This window comes from Haplochromis burtoni, unplaced genomic scaffold, assembly GCF_018398535.1.
Source record: "Haplochromis burtoni strain Fernald_Lab_line unplaced genomic scaffold, NCSU_Asbu1 Contig_280, whole genome shotgun sequence".
In the NCBI taxonomy this organism is placed as follows: domain Eukaryota; kingdom Metazoa; phylum Chordata; class Actinopteri; order Cichliformes; family Cichlidae; genus Haplochromis; species Haplochromis burtoni.
The window spans coordinates 240,018-265,572 of NW_024582641.1; the positions used below are offsets into that span (position 1 = coordinate 240,018).

A 25,555-nucleotide genomic window follows, 5' to 3' on the forward strand; every position below is an offset into this window, starting at 1 on the left:
AGGGCTGCAACAGGACAAAGACGCTGCTGCCGATCCCTGCTGAACACACACATTAAAAGTAGAATTGTGCCCCCCTCCCATCCCTTTTTTTCGGTTTCTTGTAAGGCTCGGTGCCGTAACATGTGTTTTCAAAGCCGGCTGCCTGCTGCTTTATTCATGTAGGTATCAGTCTAGTTAGTGTGTGTGGAAAGAAGTTGCCAGCAGAATTTGTCAAATTACAGTTTGACTGCATTTCTTCTGGTTTTGTTTTTTTCAAATTAAAATCGTTTGTGAAGTAAAAACATACTTTGGGATGTAGAAGTTGCTTTTGGGGTTTGCAGACTTTCACAGGTAGGGATGTCTTCTGAAAGCACTGTGTGAAGGTTTGGTATAATCCCAGGTGTGTGTGCGGGTGTGTGCTTTTTTTGTACTGTGTGTGTGTGTTGGCTGCAGGGGAGACAGTGCTGCCCCATTAATAAGGAGCCGGTCTGACAGCAGCCTGACAAGCTCCTGACAGACAACAGCCCAGCTTTGTGCTGAGTTACTAGAATATTCCTGGCATCTCTTGCTTGGGGTTAACTCCTGGGACACAAAAGCAACACTGAATCAATTTAGATTTAGTAGATTTGGAGATTTCTTTCTTTCTTCAAATGTGATTTTCAGCTTGACAAACGACAGTCACTCAGCAGTATTAATGTGAAATATTTTCTCTTTATTGAATTGTCAGGGTCAGGCATTTGAGCCACATTGACAGAACAGATGAATGCTTACCTTTTCGAGCGCCCGAGGGATTATATAAGAGCTGCTTATATTGCTTGCCAGAAACCCAGCAGACAATGTAGCTGTAGAATTGAACCACACAGAAATCTACATTGTATGCCAGGTTCAGGACGAAAGCAAAGGTCTCTCCGAGGGCTTTTCAAATACACGTTGCTGCTTTTCCTTTGGAAAAATACGCTCCTTTAAATTTCTCTCACGGAACTTTAATATTTACAACCAAGGACATTTCATATTAAGAAAATCTTGCAGAGGCCAAGGAGAGAAGGCGAAATGAGTGAGAATTTAAAGAAGAATGACAGAGGAGGAAGGAGTGAAGAAAAAAAACCAACACAAAAAAGCCTTGACAAGGGGCCCTTGTGGAGTTGTGACACAGAGAACATCCTGTCTGTGGGGTCACAGGATGGAGCCCCCCTGACATCGCAGCCAATGCGGGGACTGGAATGTGTCACTTAGCCAATAGGAAGAGGAACGAGCAAGCTTGACTGGGAAGTAGGCAGAACTGTCAGAGACCCAGTAGCCAGATGTAGCTGCTGATTGCTACACAGGATCTACACTGCCTACTGAGCAACTGACAGCAGCTAGAGAGGCGTGAACTGTGAAGGCTGGCCGGTTTAGTCGTGTCTGGGTGGGGAGACTCTGGACCCCATCTGAAGAAAGAGTGAAGAGAAACAGAAAATAGGTCCATTATGAACACATACAGATCTCAGGGACAGACCAATTATGTAAAACAACAAAAGGAAAATAAGAAAGAAGGAGAAGGTGTGAGTGCAAGATGCAAATATGTAGAGGCAAAGGAAAGAGCACAGGGGGCAAACTGCAGAGACGAGATCAAGCGGGAGAAAATGAGGAGCCTGAGGGAGGGGAAGGATATAGGAGATAATCTGCTGACGAACATCTCCAAGCATGGCATTATCAGTTGCAGATTCCTGTCATTCTTTCCCATTAGCCCTGAGGCATGACAGACAGAGCCACCGCCATGCCGACCCAACGCTGAGCCCTACGCATAAAGAGAGCGCTAACTCAGTCTTCATAAAACTGCAACCTAGATACATGTGATTGGAGGAGATGGGTAACCTGGAAGGAGACAGCGGGGCCGATCTTTCTCCCTTCATTTCGCTCTGCATACCTGAGGCCTCATGACTATATTGATCAAACATTCTCTGACCAGCTGATGGTCACTTGACTCCACTTTCTTTTTATTAAGGGAAATGTGCTGGCTTCTCTCTCCCCCTCTCTCTGCTCTGCCCCTCTTTCCTCCTCCTTCCTCGCATTCCAGCGTTCTGTCACTGTAAATGCTCTTTCTGTCATATGTGTCTTTACATTTCCCCCATCTTACTTTTCCTCGTTTCAGCACCTCATTTTTTTTCACCATGCCAACTATGTCATATCGTTTGTCTCATCTTACCGTATAAGAGAAATTTCTCTGACAGCTCCCCAACTGAACTTACCTGTGAGCCTAAGGTTTAAAGTGCTAATACTGTTTGGGCTCCCTGCACTGAGGGATTTGAGGTAGGGAGAAGGGGAAGTGGCCTAGGGCTCTGTTCTTTTGACAATAGTGGCAAAGAAGCTGAGAGAGGAGGGGACAGTGGCGAGGACAGTGTTTGATGCAGATTTTTTTTTTAAAGAATGAATTTCTTACCTCTTGTGGGAATGGCTCGCGGTCATTTATCTGGGACAATCCAAGCAAAATCAGCAAACCTGGAAAAAAAAGGAAAGTGATACTTAAGACTTCAGATGCTAATTTTGAGATGTAAAAAACAACAACAAATATAACAAAAGATGTCGTTTAGCATAAAATAAGGACAGGTGTGTGTTAAAGCTGTGCTAGTGCAGTGTCAACAGGTCCAGACTGGTGAGGCTCAGTGAGTTCACTGGGCTAAGAGGCAAAGTGATAAGGTCTATGCGTTATCGCTTCCCTTTTTTTTCCACACTTTGGTGATGCTGCCACTGCCGCTAGGCAGAGAGGTCAAATGTACATAAGCCAATCAGCTTTTTCAATTTTTCAATCGAAAGCAACACATTGAGTTGATGCGATATGGACATGCTTAGGAGGACAGAGGGTGAAGGCACACAGAGACAACAGAGGAAGTGAAACACCATCTCAGATAAGCCAGATTAATCGGGGTTTTCATCGAAGCGACACCAGCTCTCGGTTTTTAAACACACGTCTTGTGCATACTCAGATGCTACGGCGTTTGAGGAGCTAGACTGAAATAAAAGCAGCTGGACAATCTGATGCCTAATACTAGCCAGGAAATCCAGGAAAGCGAGCATGCGTCTGTAGTTCTTCCTCTAGAGAGGAGTGAAATGAGCAGTGATACGGAGCGCTACAAAACTGCAAGATGAAGTGGGGAAATGCAAGCAACCTAAGCGACAAGGGCGATTTGGACTAGAGGAAGAGGGGGTGAGCGCTAGGAGGCCTGGGGATGGGTGAGGTGGTTCGAGGAGGGGCGAGGCCAGGCGTGCCATTCCATTCCTGCCTGCGCTGGCCTATTCTATTCCTAGAGTGTGGTATATGGCAGTTGATGTGGCTTTCGTCTTAGCTGCCTTGAAGATGACTGGGCCTTTACCACATCCACATTCACACACAGACACACACACGCTCGAAACACATTCACAAAGTGGCAAATGTGTTCACATATACACCATGTAGTACACACAGATGTATACACACACACACACACACACACACACACACACACACACACACACACAAAGAGGAACTGAATCATTACCCTGCTTTAGCCTCAAAGTAGGGGGTGACCACTGTACAAGTATGTGTGTGTATTTTGTGCAAGCACAAGAGTTGCAGTTCTACAGTGAGCGACACTGGTTCACTGGTAGTGTGCATGTGCTCGTGCTGTTGCTCAAGTATGTGTGGGCATGTGTGTGTGGGTGGGTGTGTAGGATGTGTGAGCTGGGTGTGGATGCATTCCCTCCCTCGCTCTCTCTCTCTTGCTCTTTCTGCGCGTGTGTGCGTGTGCAATACGTCCAGCACTCCATCTTTAAAGTCCCCTACTGTTCCAGCGCTGGGCTTATTATCTACAGTTGCTCTTCCAACAAAAACAAAAAAACAAATCCAGAAAAAGAAACAGCCTGGAACTGTATCAGTTTATTTTTGAATACTAAGATTTGGATAGAAAAATTGATGGTAGAGAAAATTGGACTTTAGAAGCGCAAGCACATATTTTACTCTTTCTCACTGAAGCTGTCAGTGCTAGAAGAGAATTGGTGGACACTGACAGACTAAAATTCAAGAGTTTAGATTAAAATAAAAAAAAAAGCAAAAAAACAAACAAAACCAGTCCACTTACTCTTTTATAGTCCACCAGGTCACCCGCAAACCATTGAGCATTAAGGGTTCTAGGTTGCTTTTAGTTGCACAGCAAATGCACACGATTTCAGAAACTAGTTTTTGTTAAGTTTTTGTTTTTCAAAAGTCTCCAACATGGATTTCAGCCCTCTACTCCATCTGTTATTATTCCATCTGCGTATGCCAAAATAGGTGAAAATCCATCATTCGAACTTTAGTGTAACTCTACCCCAAACAGACTGCTGACAACCTGGTGAGTGTGAAGAAGTTCATACTTAGCTTGTTCCCATACAGCCTCGGCAATTTCGCTGGGTTCACAAAGTGAACATTGCACCAATCACTTTGCTTTCACTCACACAAAGAGATGCTTAGACTACAAGATGAGACGAGCCTGAAATGCAGTGCTCACCAACTGCTTGCCACCAATTAAGCAGCCGTTCCATGAGGCCTGCTGCCAATCAGATATTAGTTCTCAGCTCCCCAGATTTCAATATACCCCAGCCTGACAGTATAATTGGTTATGATGGGGGAGTGAGAGCTTCCAACCAAAGAGAGGAAGCCAGTAGCTCATATTCGGTGGCGGCAGAGGTTATGGAAGCTCTGTCTTTGCTGTTACCTCTGTTCGCCATCCAAAGTCATTCCCTGTTCCAGAATATTGCTATCCTGTATCCACGCTGCTAAAGTCACTTTCCCCGCCACCCTTTCCTTTCCCTCCCTCTCACTTTCTATCCTTATTATAAATTGTAAAGATAAAACAGGCCTTTACTTGTAAAGCTATCCCAAATGGTTCCTTTGAGTGCTGCTAGGTGGCTGTCGGTCGAGTTACACACTGAATCCAGACCTTTAGACTGAACAGCCAAAGAACCTCTCCAGAGGGAGCCCCAGCCTCAAATATACAGCTTGTACCCCAAACCCAGGCTCAGCCCCCCAGCCTACAGAGAGGGATGTCTGCAAGCTCTTCGAGGGGGCTGGACTGATGGGAAAGACCTGGCGAGATGACCAAGGAAAGCTAACTACCTCCTCGAGCTGCTTTATGAAGGTTTGGCAAATGTGCAGGGAGCACAGAAAGAAGGGAGCCGAAAGGAAAGGAAGGGAAAAGGAAAAAAGTATAGAGAAGGAATGGAATGGATGAAAGGTGTCCCATTGTCCAAAATCAGTGTGAGGGTACTTTGCTTTGTCGGGTCACAGGGTTTAAACAGGACCAGCGCTGAACCCTGGCAAACATAGCCATAAATCTGCTTCATTAGTGCCAACATAAGGCAAAGCAGAGGCTATAATGTAATAATGTAAGCTCTGTCTGCAAGAGGCACAACCCGGCTACTGATACCTTCACTACCTCCACCCTGAATACTAACGCACGTCTTGACAAATAGCCCAAAGAGACTGAAAGTAGATAAGTCAGTTGTGGAAAGTTTGATTTTTAGCAAATAATTTGAAAGTCTGGATGTTGTTGTTGGGAAAACTGTTGAGCCCACTGTGTGTCTTATTTTAATCAAGAGTTTCACTCTTACTTTAATAATCCTGCTGATACACAGGGATTTCATTCTGCTCTCTTGAGTTTGTATGCAGCTTGTCTAATAGCAACATGACCACAGTTCCTTCTTGACGTCGTCCTACTGAAGCCACTTTGAATAATCAGCCAAGCTGAGTCATTGTGCTAACTGATTACCTTTGGAAAACAAAAGGAACACCTTAAAAACGCAGCTCTGTGGGCCTTGCCCATTGATCCTGGTTTTCCATGACGTGCATCCGTCTCTACAGCCTCTTTCTCGCACACGCACGCACGCACACTCACATTGCAACTTATTGGAATTCAGTGAGGCCCAGGTAGGGGAAGCTTTGCCCATATATGTGCAAAGGAGGAACCAGGCCAGGTGTGTGTGGTTAGTACACGTTGGAACGTTCTTGAACACACACACACACACACACACACACACACACACAAAAGAAATGCACACAAGACGTATGCAAACACACAGAATCTCTAACGGGCTTTTTCTGTTGTGCATGCACACACAGTGCTTTGAGCCCTGCGACATCTAAGTTATCTAGCTAAGCTCTTAACACGACAATCTGCCTGTGAATGACAGACTTGTGTAAGTGAGCTGTTGATGTATAAACAAAGACAAGTCATGCGAAAAGGAAAGTAGGGAAGAGAAAAAGGAGAAATGAGTCAAGTCATAGTTAAGATTGTTCTTGCGCCGCTTAACCCAGTTTCAGTTACATAACTCCTGTCAGCGTTGGAATAACTACGGTATGTCACAATGCCTCACTTCCCGACGCCAGCCGCTATGAATGCAGTTCAAAGTAAAGCCTGCCACAGGTGACTTAAGTCCTAAGTTCCTCCAGCCATCTGCCACCTGTCATTATGCGGTCCACGTTTGCCCCCTCCACTCCACGTCACGAGCACATTGTTCCTGATATTAAGTGTAGCCGTTATATCCTTTTGTTGTCAAATTGAGTGTGGTGGAATAAACAGAAAAGCTGCTTTTATCACTACCGTGTAGATATGTGACCATTCCACAGCAGTTTGTCAGGATGACACCTTTCTAATTAACCTAACCTGCTTGCTTGAGGTCCTTTTCAGTACATTAAAAAAATAATTCTTCCATTTAAAACTCACAAAGAATAAATATTTCGTATTAAAAAAATTCCTGCATGTTTATCTTTGACCATAAACCTTTATTTGTATATATTTTATTTCCACTAGTTAATAACCAAATAAAAGTAATATAAAAATAAACTAATTGGTATTAGCTCTGCATCTCTACATTATGTCAAAAAAAGTAACACATGTCAATATATTCATTTTTTATGGGTTAAATCTGCTCAGCCAGTCATGGCCTTTTAAAAAGATTTAAATCTATTTAAAAATTGAAAGTTTAACCATTCTGTTGAATAGTTCAGTTTAGTTAGATTGACTGAGCTTTACAGTGCTGCATCACTGCCAAGGTTAAAATTAGGTTCAGTTTGACTAAAAAATGAAAGGTTTGTAGATGACTCACCTTGCTGTTTTTTCAAGCCACTTTTATTTGGTTGTTAAATGGTTGTAATCCAATAGCCCCTAAAATCTCTACTCATGCCAGTAATACAGTCAGCAAATAAATGTATGATGCAGATGTAGATTTCTCGCCTTTTTTGTAACCAAATCTCAATGTTGCTTTGACATCTTAAAAATTATCTTAATCAACGTCTAAATAATCATAATAATAATCATAAAACGTAAGAAACTGCTACAACATGCCCTGGATTTGTATACGTGACAAAAAAAAATGTGCTCTCCTTTTCTTATTATCCAAAAACCAAGTCATTTACGTTTGCCTATAGAAGCTGCAGAAAGGTGGTTGGCCTGAGATGGTTAGCTGCTTATTGCCAAGTAGCACAGAGCAGGGTTCACCGTGTAGGCAGGGTGATAAGACAAAAGGGCAGATTCCATGCTAATCTGGACTTGGGAATTTAATCTTCCTCATCAAGATAGATACCTGCGATGCATCTCGCCGCCAATCTCTTTTCTATCGTGCACTCGCGCCGGAAACGCTGCCCCGATAAGTGCCGACAGATCCTCGCGCACCAACGTGACAATTCCTTATCACCACTCCTCACTCTCTTTCTCGCCGTCTCCCTATCACACCTCCTGATAAACCATAAACTAAAGTGGGGGCAGGAGGAGTGTAGGAACTGCAGTAAGCTCAAGGAGTGGCCATTATTGTGTCGCAGTAAAACAAAGGGTGTGCATGTCCGTCTGTAGGGTTGGCTGTTGGCAGGCACCGGCATGGTAACGTGGTTATGGTCCACACACACACACACAGAGGTCACCCTGATAAATTATTTTCCTGTTTGTTTCCTGAGAACGGCCTCTTACATTATCTCATCATCTTGATGAGATCGACAGATTGATAGCATGACTTCCTTTTTTGTTGAAATTCTTTAAGCGGAAATCTAAAAGTGTAGACGGTCACAAAATAAACCTTCGTCCCCGAAAGTGAGTCATGAGGGAGCATTATTACGTGTTAATGCTGGAAACTTTCCCTCTTATTACATGACAAGTAAGAGTAATGATAGCTGGAAGGAGCATTATGTTAGTCAGAGAGAGTGGGAGACAATTTGAAGAACAACAGCTGGGCAGAGAGCCACAACTCTTTAAAAAAAAAAGAAGATGAAGAAAAGAAGAAAAAAAGCCCACTGCTTCAAGACACACACCCCTCTGTTCAGATTGTGACTAAGCCCGCTTAGGCAAACACATGTCACCCACAACCACTAGCACTGATTCACACGACTCCTTAAAACACTCTCTCTGTGTCTTGCACAGACCAATACATATACACACATGCGGCGGCAGCGCTTTAAGAGGTGGTAACCAGGAGGGACAGCGGCGACAGCGTAGGGGAGAATGACTCCAGAGTGCCGGCTCTGCAGTCATCAGACGTCACTCCTTTGCAGCCAATCATGTCAGCTGCCTGCCATGTCCATTCATAAAGAAGCCACATGCTCGCTGTCCATGCTGTATGATATTTTATCCACACCCCACCTCCCGCTCCACCACCAACGCCACCGCTTCCACCTCCACCCCACCCCAGACGCTCAGTTCATTCATGCCTTCTGCTGCAGAGCAAAAGGACTGTGCTATCTGTGTCAGTTGAAGAGGGGGGGGCACACACACACAGCGTGACTGAAACAGAGAGGAAGTGGTGCTTCTGTATTTAAAAATGGCCCATTGACCACAAAGACCTATTTTAATCACAAGACTTCATATCAGCATTGCCTTCAACAGACTATGTCTGGTATATTACCGCAGCACTGATGATAGCACACACCATACATTTTGCTTCCCATCTAATCCTGGCTATACGACTGTAAGTCAGCCTCAGAGCAGAGTCAAACAAATCGGCTGTGTGACAGTGAATCAGCTCCTCTGTAACGCGATCGCAGCGCTGGGGACGCTCACGCTAGTGACCATTCAAACTCAGAGCAATTCGAGACAAGCTGAAGGTGACCAATCACCAGCTTCAAAACAAAACAAAATTGAACAGAAAGAAAAATCAGAGCACAACTTCACTACTTCAGGCTGTGTGAGAGTTTGCCGACAGCCTACAGACTGCTCTTCCTCTCCACCTATTAAGGATCTGGGAGCAGTTTCTCAACCTTAACTTGTAACATATGATATCCATCAACAGCAGCAGCAGCAGCAGCTCCTCTACTTTCTGGGAATCTTTTCCCTTTCTTTTCTTTTTTCTTTCTTTTTTCACTTACCCGTCTGGGTGAGAGTAGTGTTTCCTCCCAGCGCTGAGTTTGGAATGAGGGAACCCCCCCACATACGCACACCCCTTCCCTCAACCTCGAATTTCTTCTTCTCTGGTGTCTTTTCTTTAAGTTTTTCCCAGTGTTTCTGGGCGTCCTCTCGCTCTGTCTCTGCTTCAAAGAGGGATTCCGGGTTCCCTTTCACTTTGACTTTGCTTGGTCCAACAGAGAGTGAAAGAGAGAGAGAGGGAGGGAGAGACGATGTTGGGTAACGGTGTCTCACCCACGTCACTGCCCAGGACCGTGAGGGCAAGTGACATAAAGCTCGCCATAGCTCAGCTTCTGAGAGATTTCATCCTTACATGTCTCCTCATCTGTTTCCCTGTCTTTTTAGCCTCCTCCCGTTGCATTCTTCTGAGTGTAATCAGTAACAGGCTTAAAGTGACAGCAGCAGCACTGAAAAACCGGCTCTCTCACTCACACACAGAAGCACACACTTTCACGTACGCACAAAAAGACACACACACACACACACACACACACACACACACACACACACACACACACACACACACACACACACACACACACACACACACACAGACAGCTTGTGAGGCTCCCTCTGGGCTAAAGGTGCTTTCCCAGAGCTCTGGAGACACTACAGCCGTTAAACTCCCTCTAAGCCCCGCCAAAGTTGCACTATCACATGTTTCACAGCAGTCTATCTCTCTCTCTCTCTCTCTCTCTCTCTCTGTCTCTCTCACCTCCTTCCTTTTCTCTTACCCTTCACCCTCCCCTTCTCTCCCTCAACCCCTTGACTGACACTGTCGGACATACTCGCTCACACACACTCACAGGACTGCTGCTTCTCCCTCTCTTATACATAGAGGGGGCTGAGCCTAAAGCAGTGTCCTGTTACAGCTCTCAATTGAGGTTAGGGAGAGGACATCCATTCAGAAAAAAAGAGAGGAGGGAAGAAGGAGGGGGAGAGGGAGGAGGAAAAAACTTAAGGGTAGCCTCTCTGTCTCTCTCCCTCGCTCTCTCTCTGTGTATGTGTGTGTGTGGTGGGGTCTTCAAAAGCAGGAAACTCCCCCGCTAGAGAGTTGAGACTTCTATTAAAAAAAAAAGGAAAAAAAGGACTGCTTCTCATATAGTGCTTTGTTACTCGAGCACTTTATACTACATGTATCAGTCAGTCATTCATACAAGCGCTTTTACAATGCCAAAGTGCTCTCTGTCTAACTTTCACACTGGAGGCCATTCAGGTGATCGAACCTCCCGCACTACCTCCCGAGCCGTAGCCACTCTGAAATGAATATGAAATAAGGCAACACAAACAAAAACAACAGCTACAGTCTTTGTGACTTCCAGCCTACATTCTCCACCCATAAGGACACACACCCACATAAACAAATGCTATATATGTGCATCGTATCTCGACTGCTTCATGCGCCACATTTGAAGATGGAACTAACAGATGGGCTGCTGATTGAGACCACAAAGAGAAAGTACCAGAGTTTACAGAACCGGACGGACTCATAAACAAGCGAGTAACCACATGTTGACCACAGCTACTAAGAAGAAAGTACCCAAGTTCACAGGTTAAAAAAAGAAAGAAAAAGAAAACAGGGGGCAGGAATGGATGATGACAGTTCCTGGGGAGACTGTGATATATTAATTTACAGGAGTCTTTGGCACCTTTTGTCCCCCTGATCTGAAACTTTTGACCTGAAGCTGCCCTCGACCTCAGTCAACCCCCCTTGGTTTCTACCTCCCTCCTTGGAGCTTGCTTTCTCACCTACATCCTGCTATTTTACCCCAACTTCTGCCAACCACACCTATGAACCATCACCACCCTGCCCCACCCTCAGCTTCCATCCTCCTCCTCCCTGCTCGTGTGTATGGGGTAAGAGTGGGCTGAATGGGAGTCTCGAACTGAAGGGATCACATAGTTGGTTTGTTACTCACACGGGAGGCCATGTGACTCACCAAAGGCCATGCTGCACCCATGCTATGCTCCCGTTACACATATTGTGGTACGGAAACACGCACACACGTTTTAGTGGAGCCGGATAAATGCTTTTGTCAGACCTCATTCATAACTATTTAAATAACCTCTGTGAGTCACATAACAAGTAGGGTTAAGTAATAATTGACCTATATACACACATTTTGGTATTAAAGCCCTTAAGTGCAATCTCAGGGCAACTTGCAACCTATTGTTTTTTTGTATGTACAAGAACGCCACTGATTACCTGACCTGACTGTCCTGAGGAGGTAAAGCTCTATCACGTTATAAAAGAAGCTTAGGAAAGTTTCTCACCTCTGTGATGACGTGAGTGGGATCCCAGCTTCCTGTGAGCTGCGACAGCATCAGTTGGCTCACCTGTTTGGGACACAATTGAACCTAGTATGAGGGATTGTTTGTGTATGTCTCGTTGTTTCGGTGCGTTCTCTTGTACACACATGTACACTGTATAATTTCATGCTACCTGCCCAGGGACTGTTGACGCAAGTCAGCATTAGTGCTTAAAAGATTTGGTTGTATATTTTTTTTAGAACATTAAAACACTGAGATTTGGTCAAATAAAAAAAAAAGTTTTAAAGGGCTTATAAATAAAGCCTTCATGAGAAATATTATATAAGATTTTTTGTTTTTAGTCTAAATTTATAATTCTAGTGTTTACAAACTACATTTCCATCCAGTGTCTTTGGACCTCATGAGCTAACATCAAAGACATCATCGCATATAGCTCTGCTTGTCGCGCAGAGAGAGTGAGTGGGTGAAGGCTGAATAACAGCTCTCTCCGTGTGTGAATGGGTATCTGTACGCGCTTCGCTGTGTTCAACGGGTGCCGCTGAGCCTCGGCATCAGGCTGCACTCAAGCCAGGGATGACTCAGGGTGAGAGCGGCTAAATGACTCCAGACCTGCCGACAAACTGCGGCATGAATGTGCGCGGGTCGAGTCACCGGGAGGATTTAAATGGGACTCTGTGCGCTTGCCTGGTTTGTTTTTGTTTCTTTCTGTTTGAAATAGCTTTGTTAATTTTCTCTCGTGTATTCCTGTGTGGAGCTATTTCGGGTCGACCATTTGATATGATGTGCACTACCTGCCAAAAGCAGCGATCTGACAGATTATTCCTGATCTTGTTATTCAGATGCTCTGCAAGCCAGCGACAATGAGTCATTGATTTCTTTTTTCCCTAACAAGTAGGTAATTTATAGTTAAAATGAAAAGAGTGCAACGGTCTGTCTTTAGCAAATGATGAATCTGCAATTATTGATCCTAAAAACAATTTATAATAACACAAAACCAAAAAGGAGTCAGGTAAACATGAGACTGAACATATTTTCTTCTAAATGATCTAATCAGAAAATATGAAGAAAACTGTTCTGTTTTGCGGTTAATTCCCGTGTGAAAGACAGCAAATTAATTAGCGTGTGCTGATGAAATTCACATGATGTGAGTCTCAGTTTGACATTAAAGGGTTTCTCCTAAAGAGCAAAGTTTCTCAGTAACTAAGAGGTTTGCCATTTTAGAATGTGACTCAGTCTATTGTGGGCACAAAGTGAGCACCGCCTGCTCGCTTTCTCTGGGTGGATACAAGGGCGGAGATGTGTTTCAACACACATGCACAGCACAGGCGGGGGTCTTTCCTTCATGTAGTTACAGACACACACGTACCCCCCCACCCCTCCACCCACACCCACACACACACACACACAATGGAGATTTCAGTGGAAAGGAAACTGGGGATTCCTAAGATTCCTGTGGACAAAAAGGTGTGAACTCAGGCGGCTGAGCAGCCTGGGAATTCTGCTGGGTTGACTTGAGAAGCAGTTAAATGGCTGACCAGAGTTAGTGGTGACACACAGACAGACAGAGATAAGGAAGAGCTGGAGAGATAGAGCGAAGGAATTCAAACAGCAGGAGAGAGACGAGAATGTGGAGAGAATGCAAGAGAAAATATTGAAATGGTAAAATGGGTCCACGGGGCTGTGTCTTTACAAGTAACTATACCGGTGCTTAATGATTTACATGAAAAAGGTAGCGCTGTTCTTCTGCAGTCAGATGTGAAACAGAGTAGTCAGAGAATAATGGCACAAGCAACATACAGAATTTTGCCTATTTCAAGAAAATCAAACTGTGTGTGTTTGTGTTTTCAATGGTTTTAAATACTTTCTTATCCACCTTGTCTTAGCTGCAGTGGCGTTTTATTCATCCTACCCAAGTAAACAGGGTCAGAGAGATAGCAGTGATAGAGGTTGGGTGGGGGAGACACAAAGACCAGCAGTGAGAAGACCTACAGTAAGTTTCCACGGTGCTGCTCAGAGTAGTTTTAAGACATGACAGTTCAAAAAAAAGCTCACTTGTGAAGATTTTCTTTCAGCTGGGTTGAAGTGAATAAACAGATTGGCTGTCCATAAAAAAATTAATTTAAAAAAAACCCTTAAAAAGAAAAAGTGAGCAGCAAATAAAAGCAAAAAACCCCAAAACAAAACAGCTAGAAACTGTGTTTCAGAGAAGTAGGGAAAAGGTCAGCAAGACAAATAGAACGTGCAGCTAGATATTTCCACAGACGTGTCAGAACATTTAGAGAATGTCTCCAATGCCCCAAATTCTTGTGAGCACTCAAAGTTCTTTCTCAAGTGGCATTCCACATAGCCAGAGAAAGTTTGAATTATAAAAGCACAAACTCTCTCACACACGCACACGCTCACACACTATGTCACAGATGCACCTGTCTGTGCCAAGACAGAAACTCCCAGCCACTGATAGACAAGAACAGACGTAACAGTGACGTCATCTCATTCACTAACCCGGCACACAAAGACACACCTCTGAAGACACGCACGCTTGTAACCAACCAAGGACAGGAGATGGAAATATGGCAATCAGACTCCCTCCCCCGCCAGCCTAGTGTAGCTGTGTGTGTGTTCTGCACTGACTATATTAGGCCCGTCAGTTTCTAGCATGGGGAGACGGCGAACACGCAGATACAACTGTGATGTCACGGTCACGTTGGAGAGGCATGACTCTTACATCTTATCTCTCATCACGGTGCTTGTTCTGCATTGCTCTCCACTGCCCTGCAGTGACGCGCGTGTCTGTTTGTGTAAGTGTGCATGTGTCTGTCTGTCTGTGTGTGTGTGCGCGCACTTATTACCCTGTGATAACCTTGGGCGTTAGTGACACGCAGGGATTTCACAGCAGCTCTAGTGTCACACGAGCACCTCTGAGCTCAGGTGAAACATTTTGACAGTACTTGATATTTCCATTACTACTGCAAGTCTCTGTAATTGCATCATACACGCATGCTTCTATTGTGACACAATGCATAACTATTAGGTTGAGCTATATAAAGTAATAGCTGCCATAACGATAGTGTTAGTAACATAGTATTAAAAACATCATTTTTGCTTATAGATGATACTTTTTAAACATTTTATTTCCAAAGCAAAATCAGTTTTGAGCTCGTTGTATTTTACTTTGCATATTTTACATTAGTTCAGCCTGACAACCCCCCCCCCAAAGAAAGTCTATTTAAATTATGTTTATTCACATGCACTGCTCACATAAATGTACTCCATTAATATTTCAGTGCTCATTTTTGACAGTTAAGACAACTCGAAAAAGAAAACAGCAATGTTACGTTTTATTAAGTCAAAGATACTCATTTTAAGCTCCGCAGTCCATAACAGGCCCACCAGAGATGGTTCCACCTCCGTTTAATATTATACACACTCTTTCAAATACAACATTTGGAAGTACATGGAGCTAAAATCTAGTTGTGCCTATTGCACAGAATTAAATAATATTTACCTGTCTTATAGGCTTGTCCCTATTCTTGTATAAATTATTGTGGTTAATAGGTCAATTCATATGAAAACAAACAATCGTGCCCTCTGATGAATGAAGGCTGAGTATTTCTGCTCTGATTAAATGCAGTAATAACAGTTGCACTGACTGCAGTTTTCATGCTCTTGTAGTAAAATGCATAACGTGCCCGTGACAGCATGATCTGATTAGTGCAGAAATGCATTACTTACATATGCATGAATGTATGCCCGCCAGTATTGTGGTCCCTTTAACAGAACCCACTAATGCATAGCACTGACTCCCTCACTTACACTGCAAGACTTTCTCTCTCTATTCCACAACCGCACAGCGTGGGCTATACGAAGACTGGGACGGTGCTGCAGGCTGGCCCACTCCCAGGATATAAGAGCAGTGAGCTCTGCCAAGGCGGTGAGGGGTCACACTGTGGAGAATGTGCGCATGTGTGCGTGTCAGAGGATGGCTCACACATGAGCTCCCTCGCTTGGCGGGTGGCTGTCTGAACAGTGACACCAACAGCGGATGCCCACATCTTGACGCTACAGTGCAGATAAAGCTCTTGTGAAACATTCCACTCCCCACTCCCACTGCTCCTACCAGCGTTTCCTGCTCTCACTTCCGTGTCCTTCCCTCCCATTCCTCGCCTGCCTTCCTTTTTCACCCGTCCACATCCCTCCAGCACTTCCCACCGCCTCATCGACTGCTGCTCCACACCCCTGGGCTGATCCCATAGCTGGCCCACTTACTGGTCCTACACCCCAGACTGGTGGACTCCCTCCTGGCTTCCTGGAGAACCACCTTCTATTATCAGAACAACCGGCCCAGCCCAGAAACACCGCTGCTGAGTTCACTGGGACATTGTGGCCCTGAGAGTGGTGTCATGAAATCTCCTAAAATGGAACTACAACAATTTAAAGTTAATTTGATTTTAATCTTATCAATTACTGATGTCAAGTATGTATGTCAGTATGTGAAGCTAGCAATGACACTTGCTTCAGCTTTTCTTAATAAACATAATATTGAGATGCAAGTTTCACATTTAGAAAGACAGTTTACAGAATAGTAGGATGACAAACCTATTTCATTTCAGTTTTGTTTTTATAGCAAAACAACAGTCATCTCAAGGTGTTTCACACTGTACCGTAAAGACTCTACAATATCCCCTATGTGCAAGCATTTGGCAACAGTAGGGCAGAAGAACTGCCTTTTGACAGGATGAGACGCAGCTAGGCTGAGGGACACTCAGCCATGTGCTGTGACTGGGTTTTGGGGTGAAGGGAAAAAGATGACAGAAAATGAAAACTTCAGAGACAACTAACAAGTCCCCTTAGTGAGTCATTAGTTCATTGACACAAAAGCATGATTTTAAAACTTAAAAAAAAAATTATGTATCTGATGAAGCATGAATACCAAACACTACTCTACATCTAGAAATATTTCCCACCCTATACAAGAATTTGTTCCATCAGATACAATATTTATTCTCATTCTTAGAGATATTGAGGATGACTGCAGTTTTCAGCTACCTGTATTAGGCTACTTAACCCCTAAAAAAGCATGAAGAATCTCCTCTAAGCTATTTTTTTTACCACAGTATTTACAGGCTAATCATGCTCCTGTACACGTGAAGAAGATTTACACATCAAATCTCGCATTTTCCTTTAAACAGCAGCTCTACTTGCAGGATGAACGGAGAGCATTCATGAATGATCCTGCAGTGAGTAAATAACTTGTGATCTGCAATGCAGGCTACACTCCTGTGAGCTTCACACTAGAAAGTTTATTAACCTGGCAAAAAGCACCAGAGACAAACGGTCCCTGTTGCTTCTGACTAATGGACTATGCATATGCATAGTGTGGAATGGGAGTGTGTCATTCACTGAAGATTAAATGGACATGCAGCATGGAGCTTTGTTTTCTCAGCAGACAGAGTGAGAAAGAGCAAGTGGTTCCAGCAGATGGGGCTGGGCCTGATACCGCCATCTGTCTCAGAAGTGCAAGAAAATGCATAAGCAGGCTGAGACTGTGGTATTCAGAGCTGTTCTGTGGAAATACACGAAGGTCTAAAAGGTCTAAAAATACAGAAGTGGTCTGCAGAGCCAGTCTTTGATCTAAGTTTAACATTAGAAATTCACATCAGTAAAATAAAGAACCAACAAAGATGCATGCAACATCTTTGTGTCCCCTGCCTTCTCCTGTAGCTCCTGACCATGTTTTGAGGAGCCGTCAGCCCCACTGAAATTGTAATTTACTCCATCTTCTCAATACCTTCAGAGCCTTCTCCCACCACTGCCTTCTGTCCTATGTGTAATCCCAGCAGTTACTTCTCCCGGGACTTGTAGACTCCTCGTAATAAACTTAACAGTTTCTTCAAAACGCTGGCAGGGAGAGGACTCTTGCCCGTGTGCTTCTTCCCTCAGCGCTCTCGTGTCTAGGGGCTCAGCAGCAGGCTGACTCACAGCCCCAGCCCACTCTTACCTCCCACTCTTCCCTCCCACTCAGCCCCAGCCGTACCCCAGCGTGGGAGGCAGTGCAGCCCAGGACCAGAGCCTCCGGCTGGGCACGCACGCACACAAACACACACACACACACATAGCCACCATGGGCCCACGGCTCTGGAGCTTTGGCTTTCATTCCCCATCACCCACACAGAAACAAAAACATGCACACACACAAAACCCACATGCAGTACCTACAGTGATTTTTCGATCACTTCTTTAATGATGTCATGTGCCTCACATCTGAAGAGAGCAAAGGCAGGGGAAACACGTGGGAGTGTGTGGGCCGTGCATGCTGCATGTGTGTGTTTGAATCTTTTGCCAGTTTTATATCAAATACACTACATTTAAAAAAAGGTTGATATCTACTGTTGCCTACTGTACGTAAAGAGCTTTTAACACAGCTGAGCTCAGTAGGTTGTAGTTATTTATAAATTGCAGCTACAGGGGAGGATTTGGATTGTGAGAGTGATGAGGTCTCCTTAGATATAGTAGCTGGATTGTGAAAGGTAAGATTTCAAGAGAAAAGACTGATGCAACATTTTGATCTAAAGCTGGCAACGATGCGTACAGTGCAAGGTGCATTAACAAAAACTTCAAATGGAACCTGGTCTGCTGCCGCTCAGGTTCAACTTTTCCATTTGAGAAATGAATTCAAGCTATTTCTGCATCAGTGAAAAATCACAGAAAATGTGTGATTCTTACCAGCAGGACAGGAGCCATGGATTGCAGGTCTTTGCCGCCTTTTCACAGATGTGCATCGTGAAGAGCTTGAGCTGTGAAAAACGGGTGGCAGAGGAGCATGTCACTCACATCATACGGAGCCTTTTCAAATATTCTTATCACTGACACCTTTATCAAACAGAAAATTTTTGAGGAAGGAAAAAAAGAAGATATTTTACAAAATTGATAGACTCGCACAATGTCACACATCGTAGGATGCTTGTACTGTGAATAATATTCAGAAAGGGCCAGATTGCTCATTAGAATATCTCACATTTGTGTGTGGGCGAGCTTTTAGCAGTCCATCTCCCTCTAGTCCCCAGCACTGTTCCAGAAACACTGATTTGTGTCCAATACCAACCGGGATCCTAACCTCAGTCTGTCCATTAAAAAAGTAAATCGATGCACCAACTTCTGTCAAAGTTTCAAGTACAGTACATGGCATATGCTGTCAGCTTTCAGATTATACACTCCGACTGTGTATAATCAGATAAAGCTCAGTCTCCTCCAATACTGTCACTAATGCTTATTTTCCCTTAAGGGTGAAGTCATATTTGTGGCATGTTATGTTTGATATGAGCAGGGTTGCAGAGGCAGTCTATGCACTTTGGTTCTCTACTTTCTGTACTGACTAAACAACAGATACAGCTGATGGAGGATCAGGAGGCAGGGACAACCTGTTGCGCATGACTGCGCTCCTCATGGCAAAATGAAAATCACTTAGACTACTGCAAAGCTCCCACGAAGTCCTAAATCTGATGGACTCTGAGTAGACTGAAGAGCAAGTTTTGATCAAAAGTTTGTTTGTTTGTTTTTAAAAAGCTTCTAATTCTGCAAACTCCTCTGAAATTCTGTTTAACGTGCTTATTGTCAAGTCTGGAAAAAGAAAAACGAGACACTAAACGTGCAAAACAATATTAAGCTTTTAAAGAAAATACAAAATTTGAAATTGATATTAACGGCCAGAGTTAATACATTAATAACCACAGAGATCCAACTGCACGTGTCACAAGTGCCCCCTGTTGGATACAGCAACACTCTTTCTAAAACTAACGGAGCATGGTTTCAATTATAGTCCTCTAAAGAAAGAACAATAAAATCAAAGAGAAAAATGTGAATAATTCGAACAGACAATCTAATTCACTTTAAAAAAAACTCAAGTCCCTTCACGCCCGATTACTGTGATATTCGCATTAACAAACACATCAAACACACCATTCAGAGATTTCTTAGAAAGCCAGTGCACTCACAATAGACCGCTCACTCTCTCTCCTCACGCCACATGCATCTCTCTCTCTCTCTCTCTCTCTCTGTGCCCCTCGTCTATCCCGAAGTCACGGGTCTCCCCCGGGGTAAACGCATTCCAACACACAAGAATTTCCTCCAGCCCTCAACTCACGCCCCCCTCCTCTTTTCTTTTCTTTCTCCCTCTCTCACACGCGCGCGCACAAACACGTAAACGCGGGCGTGAAGTAATAGCGCTCGCACAAGAGGCCTTGCCAGAGAAGACCACACACTGTTGCAATGCCATGTTCAAGTCTCGCCGCATGTAAACAGTGCCAGCCCTAATAGAACTTCTACACCACACCGACAAAGTCAAAGCACACATTTTTAAATATTTAAGTCTATGAATAAAATAGCCCTCTTCATTTTCTTATTCACTACTGTTTTTTGGCACTGATAATAATAATACTAATATTAATACTACTACTACTAATAATAACAATAATGATAACTGAAATTGTAAATTCTTATCATCAAACTGCGGTACCTGTGTGTATTCGTCTGTGTTGCAGATCAGCTGAAGCTAAAAAAGAAGAAAAGAAAAAAAAAATGAGCCCAGTTTGCAGACACCTTCCTCGAGCGCAGCGCTCCGAGATCTATCCGTTGTGCGTACGAGAGCACGCGAGAAGCAGAAGCTGAAACAACACATCACCGAGGGCTGAGCGCAATAAAAAGAAAGAAAAGAAAGAAAAAGTTCTGGTGGAACAAGCGGAGACAACCGCAGATATATGCGGAAGGAAAGGAGGAGGATCGATTTATCACGTCTCTCGCATTTTGTGCCGTGGTAATACACCGCTCTATTACTCATCTGACGTGAGAGTCCCTTCTCTCTCTCTCTTTCTCTCTCTGTTTTATCTGTGTGCCTGCCTGCGGGCCTTTACAGCGGATCGCTCGGAAATGCCACTGACTGGTTCTTGTTGCCTCGAACTGGAGGCTGGCTACCCCCCGAAAAAACAACAATCAGTCACATCAGTCGGCCACAGCTCGGTCCCCGCATCGACCTCAGCCCGCGAGAAATCCCCCCCTCCTCCCGTCGCCCTCCCCTTGAGCTCCGGGGACTGTCCCCTGCTCGACCGCGGAGACTAATATCAGGATAGTGATGCCACTGTCAGTGACACACCTAAGAGAGAGAAAAACACCTGCACACAGAGAACAGAAGTGAAAAACGAAGAGGGGAAGGCAGAGAAAATTTCTACATTTCTGTGTGATTTCAGCACCTAATTTCAAACTCCAACAAACCAGTAAACTCAGCTGCAGATAGTAAAGAATTTCTTTTAAAAATCAAAAGCTCCAAAGCGATGAGGACATTCCTCCGGTTTTCCCTGCAACTAAATCACAAGACGAGATGCTGCAAAATATGCTAAACAAACCTCAGCTTTCCAGTAATAAATTAGGAGCTCTAAACATTTCCTTTAGGAGTAGATAGTACATTTTTCCTCCTGCTGTGTGCAGTGGCTTTCCAGAGTCGGGTGGGGGGTCATCTAGGGAGAAAAAGGTCCTTTGCAAGCTGAGCGCACAAGGTGAATTTCACTTAAAACAGATTTCACTCCTCTGCACAAGCATACATGCAATGCTAATGTTTTTGTGGGAACCCCTGTGTTATTGTGCCAGGTCCAAATAGCTCTGCACAGACATTTAATGATGACTTTAAGAAATGTCACAGCTTAGCATCATCTTTTTAAAAAGAAAAAAACCTTTAAATATCAACTCTCTCCTGTTCAATTTTTTTAAAACTCTTAACTACTCCAGAAAAAAAAAAAAGACAGGCTGAACAGCAAGCAGTCACATTTAACAGTTTTACCAATGAGCTGAAGGATTCTTACAGTTCTGCGACTGTTTCATTTAGCAGCTCAGCTCCCCACAAGCGCTCAGTCAGAGCGTGAAAACATTTCAGAGATAACAAGTTGACTGAGAGCTGTCTCTCTGTATCTTTCACTGGGGAAATACACCTGCAGTGGGATTGTACCTGCACTGTTTAATGTATGCGCCTGCATTTGTATAAATTTCCTATGAAATATGTGATATGATGTGTTCTTGCTCACCTGCTCCCTCCCCCCGTTTTGCTCTTGCAGGCTGTCTCATCACTCTCACTTTGAGAGTGAGAGTGATTTCTTTTGTTTTGTTTTTTTTTTTGTGACAGCGATCTGGGAAATTAACAAATGTTTTTGCTGCTTGTTTCTCTTCATGGTTTTTGAGGAGCTATGAGGTCTCTGAACCACAATGACAATATCACCGCCGGTATGATGACGAGGGGTTCATATTGTGAAAATTCCCTGAATAAATTACTGTGCCCACTCTTTCTCTTATCTGGTTATGAGTGCAGTTATGACCTCAGTTTCTGGTATTTGGGATGGGTATTTCTTCAATGTAAACTTCCCAGAAATATTTCTGTGTTTGCAGGCTGTTGTTTTTTTCTGTAAGCCGTGTGACCAAATTAATTTAACCCTATGGCGCTTGGCAGGTCACCTCACACGGCTAAGGAGGACTTCATGTAGGATTTCACCCGATTGACGGAGGCAAAGAGGCAGCTTTTTCATACCTGACGGAGCTTTTGATGAGCTCTGCACTGTTAAGACTTGTGATTAACTGACTGAAACGATTATTTAGCAAACTAACAAGGCGGGTAAAAATTGACTAGACGCTTTTAAATTTTATTATTTCACAATCCGATTTACTAGGGAATGTTTGGCAGTCACAGTTAAGCTAGATAAGCATGAAATCTGAGGAATTTGAATTGGTTTTGCTCACAGAACAGATTCAGTAAATTAATGGTAAACAGTTAAATAAAGGTGCATTTTGCAGTGACCTCAAACTGCTATTGCAGGGTGTGCAAAGACTGCAGCAACTGGGGATAATCCCACACTTTCCCCCTTCATGTTTCTCAGCAAGAGGACCCGGGCTTTCGATTCTGCGTGTATACTGATCTGACTCGGAGTGAGCAATATTGATTCCAGTTCTGTACAAATGCGACCCCGTCACCTCGCCCTTCCCTTTCCTCCTCCCCGACACACGTCATATAACGTCTATAGTGCACATCAGAGGCAGGAGGTGCGGGGAAAGGAGGGGGTTGACCTGTAATGTTCATTGAACTCCAGTCCCCTTTTTTCTGTCTGCCCAAACCTGAACAGCAAACACCTGATGAAATCTCAACTTGGGAGATACCGAGCCGACTTTGAAGTCGCAGATAAACACTTTCGCAAGGCATGTTTATGTGTCGCAGACTTTGATAATCTTTACTTCATGATGTCAACAGAACAAGTTGAAACCGCAGTGTCTCTGGAGACTCAAGAAACTGCAAAAAAAACCACCCCTAAAACTTCTAATTGATATAATTGCTGGAAATGTCATAAAGTGTTGGCATTTTGGCGGAAATCTCTGCATTCTTTCCGTCGCTATTGTCCTTCATAAAGTGGCACGTCAGAATTAAAATGCCTTATCTCGATTGCTATAACGCTAATCCATTCTCAAGACTCGGCCAATTGGTGTTTTATGAGCCCATTCAACAGTTTAGTCCCGGGTTGATGTTTTACACATGAAGCCTTCAAAGAAGCGGTGTTGCTTTGTCATACTTGAAGAATTTGTCACTCACAGAACTCCCTTTGAGCTATCGGCGGTTTTTAAAAGAATTCAATACAGCGTTACCATTGAAGTGACTGGCATACCGCAGCTCCAGTACCTCCACCAGTGTGTTTCAGCACTGGTATTTTGGCTCCCAGGTTCATTGTGTATATGAAGGCAGAGGTGTGTTTTCACCGTCTCCTCCCTGGGAATTCCCCTCTGTTCCAGACTCTAACAGTTTGTTGGAGCCGCAGCTGTACATATGTGTATGTGTGTGTGTGTGTGTCAGGATGTATACACATTTTAGAGCGCAGTTATTCACATTTCAGTGTGCATAGGCATGCAATAATGTAAGTGTGCATGCTTACAGTGTGTGCGTGCGTGTGTGTGTTTCCTCCCTGATTCCCAGGGTTCTGCCGAGTTAAACCCTCTTAAATGTCCCCCTGGCTTTTGTCCTCACGTTTCAGCTGAATTTCCCCGCATTCATCCCACCATTCAGACTCTGTGTGTTCGAGCGCTCTGGAATGCATTGGGTTTGACAGGCGCCTGAACTGTGTGTGTGTGTGTGTGTGCATGTGTGTAAATGAGCATACAACATAAAGAAAGGAAAGTTTTTTTTTTCTTTCCCCTTTTCTTTCCTCCACCTCTTTCTGCGAAGGTGACTCGGAAACACACAATCACCTCACCTTTTGCACACACACGCGCCCGCGCACGCAGCACTTTTCATCTTTCTACACACACACACTCAACACCCACACACACTTCGAGTCACATGTGCTCTCACTCAAAGAGAGCTCTGCACCCACTCACCCTGACACCCACACACCACCCACACACTCACGTGCACTGCCAAATAGCTCACTCTTTACCCTCCCACTCTATCCCCTCTACACCCACCCACCCACCACCATCACCACCACTGAGCACACGCATGTATTTTACACACATAAACACACGCACGCGCACACACACACACAGTGCTGGGCATGCGCCTGATCTGGTTTCCTCTTTTGCTTTGCAAGCGACCCGCAGTGATAAAATAAACACAAATACGTGATAATCACATTCCAGGCATTTCTCTCCTGCCGGTGGGAAGTTTCAACTGGTTTTCTGCAAGAGTTGGTTTGTGTAAGTGTGTGTTGTGTGTGTGTGTGTGTGTGTGTGTGTGTGTGCAAGCCCAGAGGAAAAAAAGGAGAAAGAAAATGAGAGAGAAAGAGAAGGAACAAAGAGATCTGGGGAGAAGTCTCACACATTCCTCACTCCTGCCAATATCCTACCAGTATTGTAGACCATCACACAGCTCAACATGCACACACGCACACACACACGCGCACTCGCACACACACACACACACACACTATGATACAGCCAGATCTGAATAAAATCTCCCAATTTGCACTGCATCTGTGGTATCAGTCCAACACGAGCAATTCTTTTTGCAAATCACAGCATGCAACACTGAACCAAAGGAAAAACTTGCACTCACAATGGCATCACCACATTAAAAAAAGAAGAAAAAAAGCGGCACTGCATGGGATTCATAAAGGCAGAAAAAGAAGTGAAAACACACAAAATTCTTTTGAGCCCTGTGCCTCTGAATAGCAAGAAGAAAGCCATCCTACCTTGTGTTATTACTGATTTTTGTAGAAAGCGACAGAAGCAGAGAGGGAAAAAAAGAGGTTGTAAACGTGAGAATGGAGGACCTCCGTTGGAAGTAGTAGATATAGATAGGACCTACCTGAGCACATGGCCCGCATGGCACGCACACTTCCTCAGTCAACACGCTTTGTTTCTCCTCCTCCTCCCCTCTCTGCTGCTACATGCTTCTCCTCCATCTGTCTGTCTCACTGAGCCTCTCTTCTTGTCTTTCTCCCCCTTCCCCTCTCTCTCTCGCTCTCTCTCACTGTCACTCTCGCTCTCTCTCCCTCCCTCTCATGCTCCACAAACCCTCTCCTCTCACTGTGCTGCTCTCTTCAAACTTCACTTCACTTTTCCCCCCCTAAAACAGCAACAGCCCGTCCTTCGTTTTTCACCTTGCTCTTCTTCTCGGGCACCCAATAGAGTCATCCCTCTTTATGCGAGAAGTGAGAGTGATCCATGAAGGCAGGCTTAACTAGAATGTCACTCTCCTCCCCCCATTGTTGTTTGTGTGTGTTCGTATATACTGGATTTTATGTGTTGCTATCTTGCCAGTTATTCACCTCCACGCATATGTCTTCAAACATTTTTCTCACTTTCCTTATTAGTCCACCTTTCCTGTCTCATACTTTTGCATGGTTTACACGCAAACACACACACACACACACACACACACACACACACACACACACACACACACACAC

At 44.2% G+C, this 25,555-nt stretch overlaps 1 long non-coding RNA gene across 2 annotated transcripts; it reads right to left on the minus strand.

Annotated features, from left to right (window-relative positions):
• Positions 1–257: 257 nt before the first annotated feature.
• On the minus strand, positions 258–25,084 carry LOC102298165. Of its 2 annotated transcripts, XR_001336942.2 has the most exons (6): positions 24,952–25,084; positions 24,836–24,847; positions 18,354–18,424; positions 11,634–11,696; positions 2,399–2,457; positions 258–1,406 (listed from the first exon to the last, which is right to left on the minus strand). It is a non-coding gene; the product is annotated as an uncharacterized LOC102298165 (long non-coding RNA). The 2 variants fall into 2 exon arrangements; XR_006055309.1 differs by lacking the exon at positions 24,836–24,847 and having other exon boundaries at positions 24,952–25,083.
• Between the last annotated feature and the right edge of the window lie 471 nt (positions 25,085–25,555).